This window comes from Schistocerca serialis, chromosome 9 (genome assembly GCF_023864345.2).
Source record: "Schistocerca serialis cubense isolate TAMUIC-IGC-003099 chromosome 9, iqSchSeri2.2, whole genome shotgun sequence".
Lineage (NCBI taxonomy): Eukaryota > Metazoa > Arthropoda > Insecta > Orthoptera > Acrididae > Schistocerca > Schistocerca serialis.
In genome coordinates this window covers 323,241,141-323,256,394 of record NC_064646.1, presented here as the reverse complement: position 1 = coordinate 323,256,394, position 15,254 = coordinate 323,241,141, and the positions used below count along the sequence as shown (strand labels likewise).

The 15,254-nt window shown below is 40.1% G+C and overlaps 1 protein-coding gene across 2 annotated transcripts in view; it reads right to left on the bottom strand.

Moving 5' to 3' along the window:
- Positions 1–15,254, bottom strand: part of LOC126418857 (dnaJ homolog subfamily C member 10-like) — a 114,327-nt gene that overhangs the window by 65,004 nt on the left and 34,069 nt on the right. The window lies entirely within an intron of this gene.

Below are 15,254 nucleotides of genomic sequence, written 5' to 3'. Positions count from 1 at the left end.
ATCTTAAGTACTAAAATCCGCATCTTTTGTAATGAACTGTTTTTAGATGGAGAAAGCAAGCCAGATGTTATGTGCGCTTCTTTAAGATTACTGATGTTATTTTATTTCAATAAAACAAAACACATTTGGTGAGAAGAATATGCATTTTGTTGGAGTCACAAGACAGATTTAAAATACCTTCGAAACAACCTCAGAAAAAAGTAGGTCTCTTGAAAGAAGTGTATAAGGCAGGAAAGAGTTGTATAAATGAACACTATAGGTGACCACCAATAAAACATTGATTCTACTATGTTTGTTACTATCAGATATTATTCATTGCATTATGTATTATTTTACAGGTATTGTGTGGTTTTTCTTTCAAGAAATATGTGAGAACATAGCACACAGACTGCCTGTGACTGCCACAATTTTCTTCTTCTTATCGCCCATACTTTATAATATATGAACTACTTTCGAAGTGCCAAAATGTACTAGAATAAATAAAATGTCTACAAAACACCACACTGTACAATGTACTTGCAGTGATGTAATCACAATTCCTGAAATCCATCACCCACGGCCTATGACGTGCCAAGAAGCGCCAGAGTCCTGGGTCCATGGATAAACTGCAAAAATCTGCCGCATTACGCCACACACAAACAGACCGGGTTTGCGGGCAGATCTTTGAGACTAGATATGACGGCCAGCACTTGTACATTAGTAAGAAACGATGGGCTTCAGATGGGTAGGCCCAATCTGTTAGAGAGGCCCAATCTGTCAGAGATACCCTCAGAAATGGCCTGCTGTTTTGGCCTGTTACAGAAATTTATTTGTGTGACCAGCTATTCACATGTCACAGACACCATGCTGATGAAATGAGGCTAGTTAAGAGGGGAGAAGGGAAAAAAGAGGTGGGAAGTGACAACAGGTTATAGAAGAAGTACAAATAGAACTTTCTCAGACAGTGTTGTTGTGAATGTGGAAATGTGGATTTGATCTGTTCTCACAGTTGGAAACTGATGAGCCACAAACAGATGTAGGAGTAGATAGGACACAACAAACTTTCAGAAAGTGTTTGAAAAGTAAGAAGCCAGAAAAGTTGAGAAGAAGAAATTTTTGCCGTTAAATAGTTCACATGGTAGAGGTGTTGGCCAATTGTTTCAGGATGAACTAGGGTCAGGTTACCACAACTCAAGTTTTTTTAAACCTAGTGCAAGTCTGGTTCAGATTCTAGAGAATGTAGATTCACTTTGCAAAGACTTCACAAAGGAAGACACTGTGGTAGGTAATAGTGGGTGGGTGGGGATGGAGGGAAAGGGGCGGGGGGGGGAGGGGGGGGGGGGGGAACAGCATAAGACAGGCAGGAACCCTAATTATTCAATTTAGAGTGACCTGGTAAAGATAGCTTCATCAATGAAACTTACTGTTGTTGGCCTTGTATCTTGAGGCACCATGATGGTCCACATTTAAACTCTTCTGTTAGGAGAGTCAATTTAGAAGTGGAAAGGTTGCTTGGATCATGTATGGGGTCTCATATCGGTGTGGTTCCTGTTGACTATTTGTAGGTAGCACTATATGGCCTTCACCTCAACAGGAAAGGGAAGGGGAAGACTGTCTTGGCTAATAGTAAATAACTTAATGTGGGCACTATCACAAGTTTTTACAATGGACAGAACAGCAGTTTTTTGGGGTAGGGAGGGCAGAAACTAAAGATGTTCAGAGACAGGCTGAACATGACATTCACACTGATAAAAAAGGCAGTCAGAAAGCAAATTTTAATGAACATAATTCATGCAGACAGCCTCTGACTGAAACTAGAGATCCCCAAAAATTGACAGGACAATTACATTCATCCAGTTTTAATTCAGCAAGTGTACAAAATCAGTTATCCTTATTGCATAAGAATATCTGAGGACTAAGGGATAAGCTTTATGAGTTGCTTATTTGAGTTGAAGAATTAGAGTTCAGCAAACCAACTGATATAATCTGCCTCTCTGAACATCAAGTGATAGATATGTTAAATGTTACAGGATTCAAGTTAGCTTCTTCCTTCTGTAGAGACAATATGGAGAAAGGAGGAGTTTCCACATTTGTCAGAAACTGTTTTGATTTCAAGAATATTGATGTTAATAAATTTTGCTCACAGCAGCAGTTAGAAGCTTGTGCATCAGTAGTGTATTTCAAAATAAGTTGTTTGTAATAGTAAGCACATACATATCACCTTCAGGAAATTTTAACTTCTTCATAAAGAATCTGGAGGCTCTGTTGTCCCATCTCACAGTAAAAAAAAAAAAAAAAAAAAAAAAAAAAAAAAACAATAAAATAGTAGTAGTTGGTGATTTTAAGTGGACCTATTGAAAAGCTCCATTGGTGAAAAATTATTGCAATCAGTAACTCTGTCATTCAATTTAGTTTGTACTGTGAACGATGCAACCATAATATGTAAATGCTCCGAGACTGCTGTTGATAATATCTTTGTAGACAAATTAAGCGAAAAAAGTCATATCACAAAACCAATAGCAAATGGGCTATCTGATCACGACATGTCGCATCTTGTGTTAAATGTTGAAACTTGTCAGGATAAAAAATCTATTAAATCTGAGTACAGGGGGGTAATAAATCAGTCAAAAATTGTGAAATTCAGGAAACTGCATGAAGACATTGACTGCAAAGATGTTTACAATACTTCTGACTCAAATGGAAAATACAAAGCATCCATTAATAAAGCTACTTCTACTTTTGAAAACTGTTTTTCTCTAAAGGTAGCTCAAATCACACAGAAGTCAAAAAATAAATCATGGACTACACAAGAAATAAGGATATCACATGGGACAAAAAGGAGACTGTATCTACTATCTAGGAACAGCTCTGATGTTAGCATTGTGATGCATTACGAAGAATACTGCAAAATATTGAAGCAAGTAAACCAGAAAACGAAGCAGCTTAAAATTATGAGAAAAAGTTAATCACATCAGGCAACAAAATAATAAAAAAAATCTGTATGGGATACAGTGAAGACAGAGACAAAGTGGGGCCAAAAGGGAAGAGGGACAGACAGCTCTAAAAATAAATGAGGCATTGGTAACAAGTGCATGCTGTGTTGATTGGTTGGTTGTTTGGGGGAAGAGTCCAAACAGCGAGGTTATCGGTCTCATAGGATTAGGGAAGGATGGGGAAGGAAGTCGGCCGTGCCCTTTCAAAGGAACCATCCCGGCATTTGCCTGGAGCGATTTAGGGAAATCATGGAAAACATAAATCAGGATGGCTGGACGCGGGATTGAACCGTCATCCTTCCGAAAACCTCTTAAACAAGTACCTTATTTCTGTTACTGGAGCTTGGGGTTATCAGGTTCAGTAAACAGTGCAATGGAGTATCAGACCAGTCTTTCAAAAGAACTTCAGTAAAATGGAAACAACACTCATGTCTCCCAAACAAGTAGCATCCATCATAAAATCCTTAAAATCTAAATATTCTAGTGGGTATGATAACAAATCAACAAAGTTAATCAAAGAGTTGTTTATCTTAAGTTATTTGTGTAATCAATCTCTTATCAGTGGAACATTTCCAGACTGGCTAAAATATGCTTAGGTTAAGCCTCTCTACAGGAAGGGGGATAAAGAGATACCATAAAACTATTGATCAATTTCACTTTTGCCGGCTTTTTCAAAAATATTTGGAAAGGTTGTGTTCAAGTGTCTCGTTAAGCATCTGACTGCAAATAATATATTGCCCAAGTCACAGTCTGGGTTTCTTAATGGTTTTGATATAGAGAAAGCTGTTTACATTTTCACTGAAAATGTACTTAATTCATTAGATAATAAATCAGAGAATACTGACATTTTCTGTGACCTGTCAAAAGCCTTTGACTGTTGAACCTCAGCAACTCCTAAGTAAATGAAATATTATGGTGTCACCGACAGTGCTGCAAAACGGTTTGAGTCTTATCTAACAGGAAACAAAGGGTGTTACTGTGAAATAACTGTGCAGTAAGCAGTCAGTCTTCATCTGACAGGAAATTAATTACATGTGGTGTTCCTCAAAGTACCATCTTGGGTCTGTTGCTTCTTCTTGTGTAGATTAATTACGTCTTGTCGGTCACATTGCCAGATGCTAAGTTTGTTTTGTTTGCAGATGATACAAACATTGAAATAAGTAGCAAGTCAGGTACAGATTTAGAAACAGCTGCTAATCAATTTTTCAGTGACATTAATAAATGGTTTAAAGCTAATTCACTATCATTAAACTTTGAAAAGACCCACAATATGTAGTTCAGAAATGGTAAGAGATTTCCTTTGAGCATTATAACATGTGAAGACATGCAGATCGAAGAGGCTGACAGTGTTAAATTTCTGGGATTACAACTTGATAATAAATTCAGTTAGGAAAGGCATACCACAGAATTTGAAGTGCCTAAAAAAGTCTGTATTTGCAGTGAGAATGATGTTAGGTGTAGGGGATATAAATATAAAAAATCTTGCATACTTTGCTTACTTTCATTCTATTATGTCATACAGGATCATATTCTGAGGTGACTAGTCAAACTCAGCAAAAGTTTTTAGCATGCAAAAGCATGTAACAAGAATCATTTGTGGCGTAAATTCAAGAGCATCATGTAGCAATCTGTTCAAGGAACTTTGTATTCTACCCACTGCTTCTCAGTATATTTATTCCTTAATGAAATGTGTTGCAAGTAACATATCTCTATTTACAACCAATAGCTCAACACACAGTATCAATACTAGGGATAAGAAAAATCTACATGAAGACCTAAAATCACTTGCCTTGGTCCAAAAAGGGGTCCAATATTCAGGACCATACATTTTCAATAAACTGCCAGCAACCATTAAAAACCTGGTTTCAGATAAAGCACAGTTTAAACAGAGTTTGGAAGATTTTTTGATAGGTAACTCCTTCCGCTATATAGATGAATATCTTAACAGGGACTGTTAGACCAGCTTACCGTATTTACTCTAATCTAAGCTGCACTTTTTTTCCGGTTTTTGTAATCCAAAAAACTGCCTGCGGCTTAGAATCGAGTGCAAAGTAAGCAGACGGTCTGAAAAATGTTGGTAGGTGGCGCCACAACTAACTTCTGCCGTCGAATATATGTAGCACTACACAGGCATGCTTTGCAGGCACAAAGATAAATATTGGTGCAAAACCATCTGCGTCAGTAAATAAATTTTAAAACAAAGGTGGAAGACGAGCTTTTTTTCTCTGCCCTGAGTTTCGACCATTGCATTTTTATACATTATCCAACAAAGTAAATACAAATTCCGTATTGTTCATCTTCGAATGTAGCAGCATTTGAATGTCCTACAAAAATCCGACTCGCAAGACTGTTTGGGATGTTTGTCAATATGGCCAACTCTACGTTCTGAATTTTTTCCTACCTGTGAGAAGAGATGGTTGCTAATAGAAACTTTTATGAATTGTGAATCACATGCAGTATTCTCTTCACCACAAGAATAATACAAATAGAAACATTTTTCCATGTATTCTTTCATGTTTGCTGCTATCTCATTTAAATCCTGTCCGTCTAATACACTATAGAACTAGAGTGAGACAACAGCAAACGCGGAAGAATATACATATCATGTCATGTTTATATTTGTATTATTCTTATGCCTAATAGTGATACAGTCAGAATTGAAGCACGGCAGTTGACTAGATTTTTAAATCTAAAATGACTAATTTCTGTGCAGAGTGTAAGGTACTAAAGAGGCGTCTGCAAAGATTTTCAAACGGAGAAAAATTTTCGCTAAACTCTCGTTCAGAACATCATCTATCATACGCAGTCTATTATTTGATTCTTGTTCATCATTATCAAAGACAGCTATAGTGTAAGTAACAACAAATAGCAGTTCTTGCCATTGTTTCGCCAATGAGACAATTCCTCTCTCTCTCTTTTTTTTTAATTGTAAGCGGCAGTAGTGTGCACAAAAGCAAGCCCTGCCGCGAGCAGCAATCAAGTGAAAAAGGAAGGGTACCCCTATAAATATGGACGGAGCGCCTGACGCATAGCAATGGCTACCTGGTAAAGCTTAACTGCTAAACTTACGACTCGAACCAAACTACTGTAGCTGTATCGTCATTCATCCGACCTAAATTGTTTCTCATATTACAATGGACGAACTTTGTTTCGATTTGAAGGTGGGGCCTGAAACTTTTCTCTCCCCTTGGATTTCAAGTCTCAAACTTCAGGTGCGGCTTACATTCGGGAAAATTTTTTTTCCTTGATTTCGAGTCTCATTTTTCAGGTGCGGCTTAGATTAGAGTGCAGCTTAGATTCAAGTAAATACGGTAAGTAAAAATGTCCGTTAGATTTCAGTTTTGACAGCACCCGGTCACAACAGTCAAGATTAGATATTTTGTGTATAATAAATTTATTAAAAGAGCGTGACAACATTTGATTAATTGTATTAATTCTTCAAATATTAGCAGTTACAGTTTACTGTAATGTATTCACCTATTTTGACAATCTCCTGACAAGTGATCACGGCATTAAGTATTATATTCAAATGTTTTATACTTTTTTATGTTATATTTTTTGACATGTTCCACACCCATGAAAATCATCTCATTTTTTGGGTCTATGGAACAAAAATTGAATTGATTCTGATCTAATCTAAACTGTGATGATTAATCGACACAACAGATAACTTTGCGCAAATACCCTGAGAATCAATACTAATGAGGATAGGTAGAAACTCATGGTCTAGATGATTGCTGAGCTGCAGACAGGCACACGGAAAAGACAATCACACTCTCACAACTAAATTTTTGGCCACAGTCTTTGTCAGAAAATGAGAGCACAAACACATTCACACAATCACTCAGACACAACTCATGCACACATTACCCGTCTCCGACTGCTGTGCCAACAGTCTCTGAGAATCAGATCCAAACAAACAACTCCTCACACCTCTGTGAGTCTCATTGGCAGCTGCTAGGCTAGCAGCACGAAGTGTTGGCAGCACAGACTACAGGCTGAGGGGACTGGTAGAAAGGCAAGAAGCAGTAAGAATGAGGGAGAAGGGAAGCGGTGCACGAACTCAGCTGTCCCCAGCCAGCGATGATGCATGACATCACAGTAAACAAATGATTTCACCTACTGAGACAAAAACGAGATTTTTCCAGTGTTTTTTTTTTCTTTTTTTTCAGATTTCCTTGACACGTTTAAAATTCCTGATTACCAAAATTTGTGGCAACCCTGTGCATTAACAACGTACTGTTGGAAAGAGCAAACTTTCGAGCTTCACATGGTTCATGATAGGTAGCAACAGTGTGTACCCACTTTGGTTCGAGTAAAAATTATGTTGGGACAACAGAAAGTGTTCTGCGGTCTACGTTTTGTGCATTGTGGGGGAGTAATAACTGTTCAGTAAGACTCTTGTACTAGGTATGGTGTCATTCCTCTTACAGCACAAACCATTAGATGATGGCATGAACAATTCCGAGAAACAAGTTATTTGTGTAAAGGCAAATCACAGGATTGTCCCCAAGTGTCTGATGCAGAAGTTGAATGCATCCTCCATATTTCACAAGGAGTCCACAGAAATCCATTTGCCATGCAGTTCGACAGCTCAACATGCCCCCAATGTCTGTCTGGTGTATGTTGCGTTAACATTTACACATGAACCCATACAAAATTCAGCTGCTGCAAGCTCTTCATGAAACTGACAAACAAAAATGTGTAGAGTTCTGTAATTTCGTTTTTGGCAATATCGAGGAAGACAGTGTTCTTCCATGCTTACTGTTTAGTGACGAGGCAATATACCATTTTTAAATAGAAAGGTGAATCATCATAATGTGAGAATATGGGGTACGGAACAACCACATGAAGTTGTACAACAAGAGAGGAACTCTCTAAAATTTAATGCGTTTTGCGTAGTTTCATTCTCCTTTGCTGAGAACACTGTTACAGGAAGCACATATCTCGATAAGTTGAGAACTGTCTTTTCACACAGTTGGAGACTGATTTGAACGAATTCATTTACCAACAGGATGGGGCACCACCACACTGGCATTTGGAACGGGAATTTTTAAATCAAAGGATTACTGAATGATGGATTGGTCGCACTGGACCAAATGATTCAGCATTACATTACTGGCCTCCTCGGTGACCGGACCTGACTGTATGTGATTATTTCTTGTGGGGGTTTATAAAAAAAGACTGTTTCTGTGCCTCCATTACCAACAACAATGAATGAACTGAGACATTGCTTAACAGCAGCTGTGGAAGCTGTAACTCAAGCATGCTCCCTGCAGTTTGGGAACAATTTTAATACCGCACTGATATATGCTGTGCATCTCAAGGGGGTATACTGAATACTTTTTGAGTTTCCTGATCATCAAAAAACAAAATTCATTGTATATGGATGATTCTTTTTGATACACCCTGCATTTGTCACATCATTCATTGCGTTCCATAGATGTTATCAAGAACTTTCAAAGATGTGCAAAGACCCAATATGTACATTAACTAAAGACAAACAACTCTTTAAAAGCTCAACTTCTACATGGTATTAACAATAGATTATCACTCTCATATTTAAAAATATTTTCGCTGGTGCCAAAAAAATTTAACCTAAGATGGAAAAATACTGATATGAAAGAAGCTTTTGCTTCCTCAGTTACATTATTGTATTAAAAGCTGTCATTTGCCTCTTAGTAAATTAAAGTTCTCTTCAACCTCAAAGGTTAGTCTGAATAATACAGTGCTTATCTTTCTACAACATTTGAACTGACTTACTCAATATAGAGGGGAAGCTACAGTTTAATGTGGACTCTGAACCATTCCACAACTTGACAATAATAAGTTATTGCCAGAGATGAAATGAGTGATAGTGACAAAAAATCCTAGGATAGATTGATGAGTTTTAGTCTCACACAGACACACTTTGCCACACCATTTATGTCACTACATCAATAATTTTTGTAAAACAAACCTATATCATCGGGTTTCCTATTGGAAGAAGAAACCAAGACTTTCACGAACAGCAGGCTGAAAGGTGATGGTTTGCTCCATCTGGGATCAGTGTGGTGTCATTTTCATTGACTTTTTGGAACATGGCTCCACAATTGACCAGGACCATTACTGTTTGTCATTGGACAAGCTGGGATGTGCCATCAAGGCCCACAGGCCACAGCTTCAGGGTCAGCTCATCAGACTACACCATGACAATGCCAAACCCCATACAACCCTTATGACGCAGGAGAAAATCAGGAAAATGGGTTGGAAAATTGTTTCTCATTCTCCCTACAGCCAAGACTTTGCTCCGTCTGATTTTTACCTCTTTGTTTGTCTGAAGGCCCACCTGCACAGTAAAACATTTGATAGTGAGAAAGACCTTATTTCCTGGGTCAAGTGATGGTGTAAAAGTCAATCCCCAGAATTTTACCGAAGTGCCTTTACATCTTGGAAAGAATGTTGGGCCAAATGTGTCACAGCTGGTGGAGGCTACATTGAGTAGGCTCAATGTATAGCGAAATGTTCCAAGTGTGTTCACAAAAGATTTCATTCTCCTCCTGCAAAAAATAAAAAAATTAGAGACGACTGTGCAAAACTTTTTGAACCCCCTTTGTAACTTGGGTGTGCGGCATCTCCTTGGAGTACCACAGGCACTCCTGCTGACTGTGAGGGGAAAAGAGTATGTGATGGAGTCAGATGTTGAGAACGATCTTGATAAAGGCAACATGCAGCTCTTCCATTATTGTGAACTTCACCATTCGGCAGGATCATGTTGGTGTATTCTGCAAATGTGTACTGAATCACATGCTAACACGTGGTGTCCACAAAGTTCACACGGGGTTGCTGAAGTTCGCAGTTGTCACGCAGGTGGTTGTTGTGGTCTTGTTCATTTTGCGAAAAGAAAAACAACTTCGTCTGTTATGATAGGTGACTGTTGTATGACAGAGCCCTAAATGGGCATCGAATGACGTCATCTGATTCAACATAACCAGCCCCCACCACGACTATCCTGTTGAAGACCTATCTAGCAAACATGTCTTCAAACAGCTACAGCACAGAGACGGTACATTTCCACATGGTTCCTATTCCAAATATTATGTACTCACCCCCCTCTACAAATCCTGGAAGTTGTTAACAGGAATTTCTGAACACCTTGTATAAGATGTGTGAATATTCAATTTACATAATTTTCATTCTTCTAGCTTGTGCTGAATATATACTTCATTTAGTTACGGTGTGTTGGCCTAGCAGAGAATTCCATAAGACAACAGGGAGTAAAAATATGCAGAATGAACCAACAATCTTGTATTTACGTTGTAGTGGCATAACATCTCTAACTGGAGGAAAGGATTGCCCAAGAAGGCAAGGAAAGTTAGTATGATGTGTTAAGCTTGTAACAATTACAGGTGTTATGTACATAGTGCTAGGTAATAAATAGAGAGGAAATCATATTTCTATGGCATGCCACTATTCTGCTATCACACTTCTGGTACAATACCCCCGGAGGTACAATATTCCCCCATAGCAGTGACCCCAAATTTCTGCGTCACACCACGATTCTGCCGTTAACTCGAAAATCTGCTGTATCAGTTACGCCGTCAAGACTGCTGCCATTACAGATGGTACAACCTCACTATTTATTCAGCAATACTGACAACATATCTCAACAAGTGCTCGTGAATGCCACAAACATTCCATGCACAAAATCACTAAATATCCACCAAGGCTTGGACGGCACTACAATGCGAAATGACACAGCGACAATGCCTTCATTTTTCATCACATCTTCCGAGCAACCTCCTCATCATCAGACAAAACTTCACATCGCCGTCTATGTCAAGTAGTGAACTATGTCAAATTTACCAAGTGACTTCACGATAAACATTCCAGGTTTAACATATTTTTGATATCAACTGAATCTATTGCTGGTACTTTAGACAAAAGTGATGCAGAGAATCATAATAAACAATGGCTACCAGCCTCCATAACAAACGTTAATCTCTGTGACTTCGACCTTTGCAAATAGGACAAAACATTGTGTGTTCCAGTGCTAGTTATTATGAGTGCTATGACACTTGCTTTAATGACCTGAACTGTGCAGACACCTCCCAAAGTGCCATTACAATTTATCAACAATGGCCTGCACCACATTATTCCATCACTCTGCTTCATCACCCACCTGCCAGCAGACCGCAGGATCAAAATTTGCATCATCTTTTAGTACCAATGCATTCCGATTTTCCAAATCCAGTTCTAACCATTAAACGCGAATTCCACAAGTCAGGCTATGATGTCCTCATATCCCAGTTGCACCAGCCATGCCAGGCATCACAACCGACTCGCTTCCATTTCAGCACCATGTTTCACATGTGCGTTACCCACACCCAGCACCAAAACTAACTATGGACTCTGAGAACATGTTTTTCATGAGCTCACCTCGGCAAGGCCAGATATCACTGCCTCCCAGTTCTAGTGACATCACGACCATGTCGGTCGCGTCATGAACGAGTGCACATCCACATGAACTCCACGAGATACTGAGTCATATGATTAAAACGGAGAATATATTTTATACTCAGAAGTTTGAAGACAGTTCCCTGGTTGGCATGAATAAAGCCAGTCTGAGAATATACCTCACCCGAGTATGTTCTCAGTGTGGGTTGAAGGGTGGGGGAAGTTGCTCAAAGCACAGAATATTCTCCTATTTCGTATGAATGAAATCAGAGAAGTTTCTCACAAGCGGAGAACATTCTCTGTTTTTGTGAGTGAGCTCCGTACCATACTTCGAGCTGAGTAAGTTGTGTTGTAGTTAAGCGTTACCGAGTGTTTTTAGTGAAAATGGCGGAATTTATCTTTTTTGAAAGGCAAAAAAAGATATACGTAGTACGCAAGAACACAGAAGAAAGGAACCGTAGAAGTTTGTATAGATTTAACAGTGAAAACATTAATTGGCTGGCAAATCACTTTCTTCCGGAAAATCACGAAAGAGGAGGAGGCACCCTTTCCAATGAATGCAAAATGAAAACATTTTTGTGCTACTTATCGGATCCAGGCTTTCGGATTGGTGTAGAAGAAGACTTGGGAATGCACCAGACTACAGTATCACTAACGTTTTCATATGTTCTGCAACAGGTTAACAGAAAAACACAGTTGTCGATCCGATTTCCAAGAAACATTAACGAACTACAAACCTTCTGCACATGGAGATGAATACGTTAACCAAAAGGGCTTTCCACCTACAAACGTGCAGGTGACATGTGATAACAGTGAAATGTTTACAAGTGTTGATGCTTCATGGCCTGGGTCTGTACATGATGCTAGGATATGGAGAAACTCAAATGTGTATCGTATATTGTGAGAGAACCAGTGCAATGCCCTAATTTTAGGAGATGAAGGATATGGCATTGCAACGTGGTTAATGACACCATTTCAAAATCTCGAAACACCCAATGAGAGGGCGTACAACAGACTTCACTCTAAGGAAAGGGTGATAATCGAACGGTGCTTTGGACAGGTAAAAAGGCGTTTCCAAATTCTGCAAAATAAAATAAGGCTTGCCCAAACAAAAATCCCCAATGTGATAATAGCCTGTTTTGTTTTTCACAACATACCGATGATTACTGGATAATCTTTTATAATGTTCACAAGGCTAATTCTGAATCTTCCATTTTGGCACAGAAATAACGTGAGAAAAACTTTCGGTATCACAAAACACACGCAAACGAAACAAACTAAGAACCAAATATGTTAGATTTTAATCTCTTTGCTCAGAACTTACTCAGTAAGGGGAGGAGGTAGAGAGAAAGTACTCCTGGGTCAGAGATTATGCTTCCTAGTTTTTGTTCATACGAAACTGAAACTTTCTTTGAGAATGTTCTTTTGCTCTGAGTATCAACTCTGGAGAATGTTCTCGTTTTTATTCATACAACCCACTGACTGTGTCGCTGGATAATAAAAGGACCACACTTACCTTCTAATTTACGGTGCCTTGACCTCAAGCCCACTCTCACCTATATTTTCCACTGCCTCAGACGTCTAACATTAGGAAAGTCATACCTACTGCATCGGACCTGGAACTTCACTCAAAATGCGCAGCCATTTTTTGAACAGCCACCAGAGTTCTATACACACATTGCCATGTGACGTCGATACCACCCGCACCATGACAGGAATTGGCTCGTCATTCGCCTCCCGACGTTGCGTCACATCTCCTGCCTGTCTTGGGCATCGACACTTCCACACCTACCACACCATGCCCTGCCCACCTCATGATGGTGCCTTACAACCAAACCACTGATGGCCATCATACCATCCACCACCGTCTGAAACTACAGTTGTTCTGCACGAATTCTCCCGTGATGTGGTTTGCCTTCGACTGCACGAATTCTCCTGTGATGTGGTTTGCCCTCACCAAGTGTTTGACGTAAGCTAGTGGCATCATTGGAGACAACGAGAAGTTTGCCATTCTTCTTAGCCACCTAGAAGACAGTGGAGGCCTTATTAGCAACTTGCTTTCAGATGTTCCAGTTTCTCACAAATGCGAAACTGCCAAGGCACTACTGCTACAACAACTGAACAGCTGCTACAATAACTGAACAGCAGCTACAGCTCATCATCAATGAGACTACGTTGAGCAAAAGCACACCGTCTTCACTCTGGTGCTGCCTGTAAGTGATCCAACGCTACTGCCTGATTCTACGCTATGGCCACTTTGGCTCCTAAAATTGACAGAGAACATCCAGAACAGCACTTATAGTGCACGAGGAAGCACCTCCGGAGTTTAAACTCACAGATAGAACACATGCATAATCACAACACTGCATTCTAATTAACAATCAACAGCACAACGTTGCGGTCAGTGCCCAGTATACCTGCACCAAAAACGATTTTGTACGATCTTGACCGAGCTGCCCCGAGGTTCCACACTGCCATGAACTACCCAACGATGGCCAGAATGACCAGGTTGTGACCCCCCACCCCCTCTAGTACCCTGAATGCCATTTAGGGCTCTGTCATACAACAGTCACCTATCATAACAGGCGAAGTTGTTTTTCTTTTCGCAAAATGAGCAAGACCACAACAACCACCTGCGTGACAACTGCCAACTTCAGCAACCCCGTGTGAACTTTGTGGACACCACGTTGAGGTGTCTGGGTTATGTCCTACCTCCTACCTCTGAGAAAACTGAAGAGATTCACCTCCTCCCAACTCCCAACAACTGCCAAGAGCTGCTTAGGTTTTTAGAGGCAATAAATTTCTACAGGAACCAATTGCCACACGCCGTTACTTTACAAACATCCATACAAGCATTGTGTGAGAGGAATACAACTGGCAAATGATGCCTCAATTGGACACCGCAAATGCAGATGGCCTTTGACAAAATAAAAGTGCACCTGTTACATGCCACGACCCTCACCCACCCATCCCCCAATGCACATCTAATTATTGCATACGATGCTAGCGATCATGCGATTGGGACTATTTAAAGCAAGAGATCAGTGGAATCACTTAGCCGCTCAGGTTTTTCCTTGCGCAAACTCACCGACGCCCAGACAAAATGGTGCGCATTTGATTGCAAACTACTAGCCATATATGAGGCAGTTCATCACTTTCAAGGTGATGTTGAGGGGGGACGCCTTAGCATATACAGAGACCCTCCCCCATTGGGAGATGCATTCCATAACCCATCGGCAGATTCTGCAGCTAGGAGATTCTGTCACCTAGATTTCGAAGCACAGTTCATTACCAATGTACAATATGTCAAAGGTGCCAATAATATTGTGGCAGACTATCTTCCATGTATTGCAGCTATCTCCGCCCAGACGGACTTTGGTAGGTCCGCAGATGCACGTGCAACAGATGCTGATTTCTACAGCTTGTTTTACAACCAGACAAGAGACTCTATTTGCGACAATGCGCATTACCCGGGTGCTACTAAACAAGTTTCCTGTGACGTTTCCAACGGGTGGGTCTGGCCATTTGTCACAGAGCTGTATCGCAGGACAGTTTTTGACCTCCACAACCTTGCACATCAGGACATGCGCCCTACCATACACCTCATCACGGAGTGGTTTGTCTGACCTAACATTAAAAAGGACTGTGCCCCCTGGGCCAGGACTTGCCTTCCGTGGTAACAGGCAAAACCTGGCCACCTCACACAGCATCCCTTTGGTTAATTCCCGATTCAAATTGTAGGTCCATTCCCCAAATCGCATGCTTACTATTACATTCTGTCACTGATAGATTACACGACACAATGGGTGGAGGCCACACCAGTTTCTGACATATCAGCAGAGACAG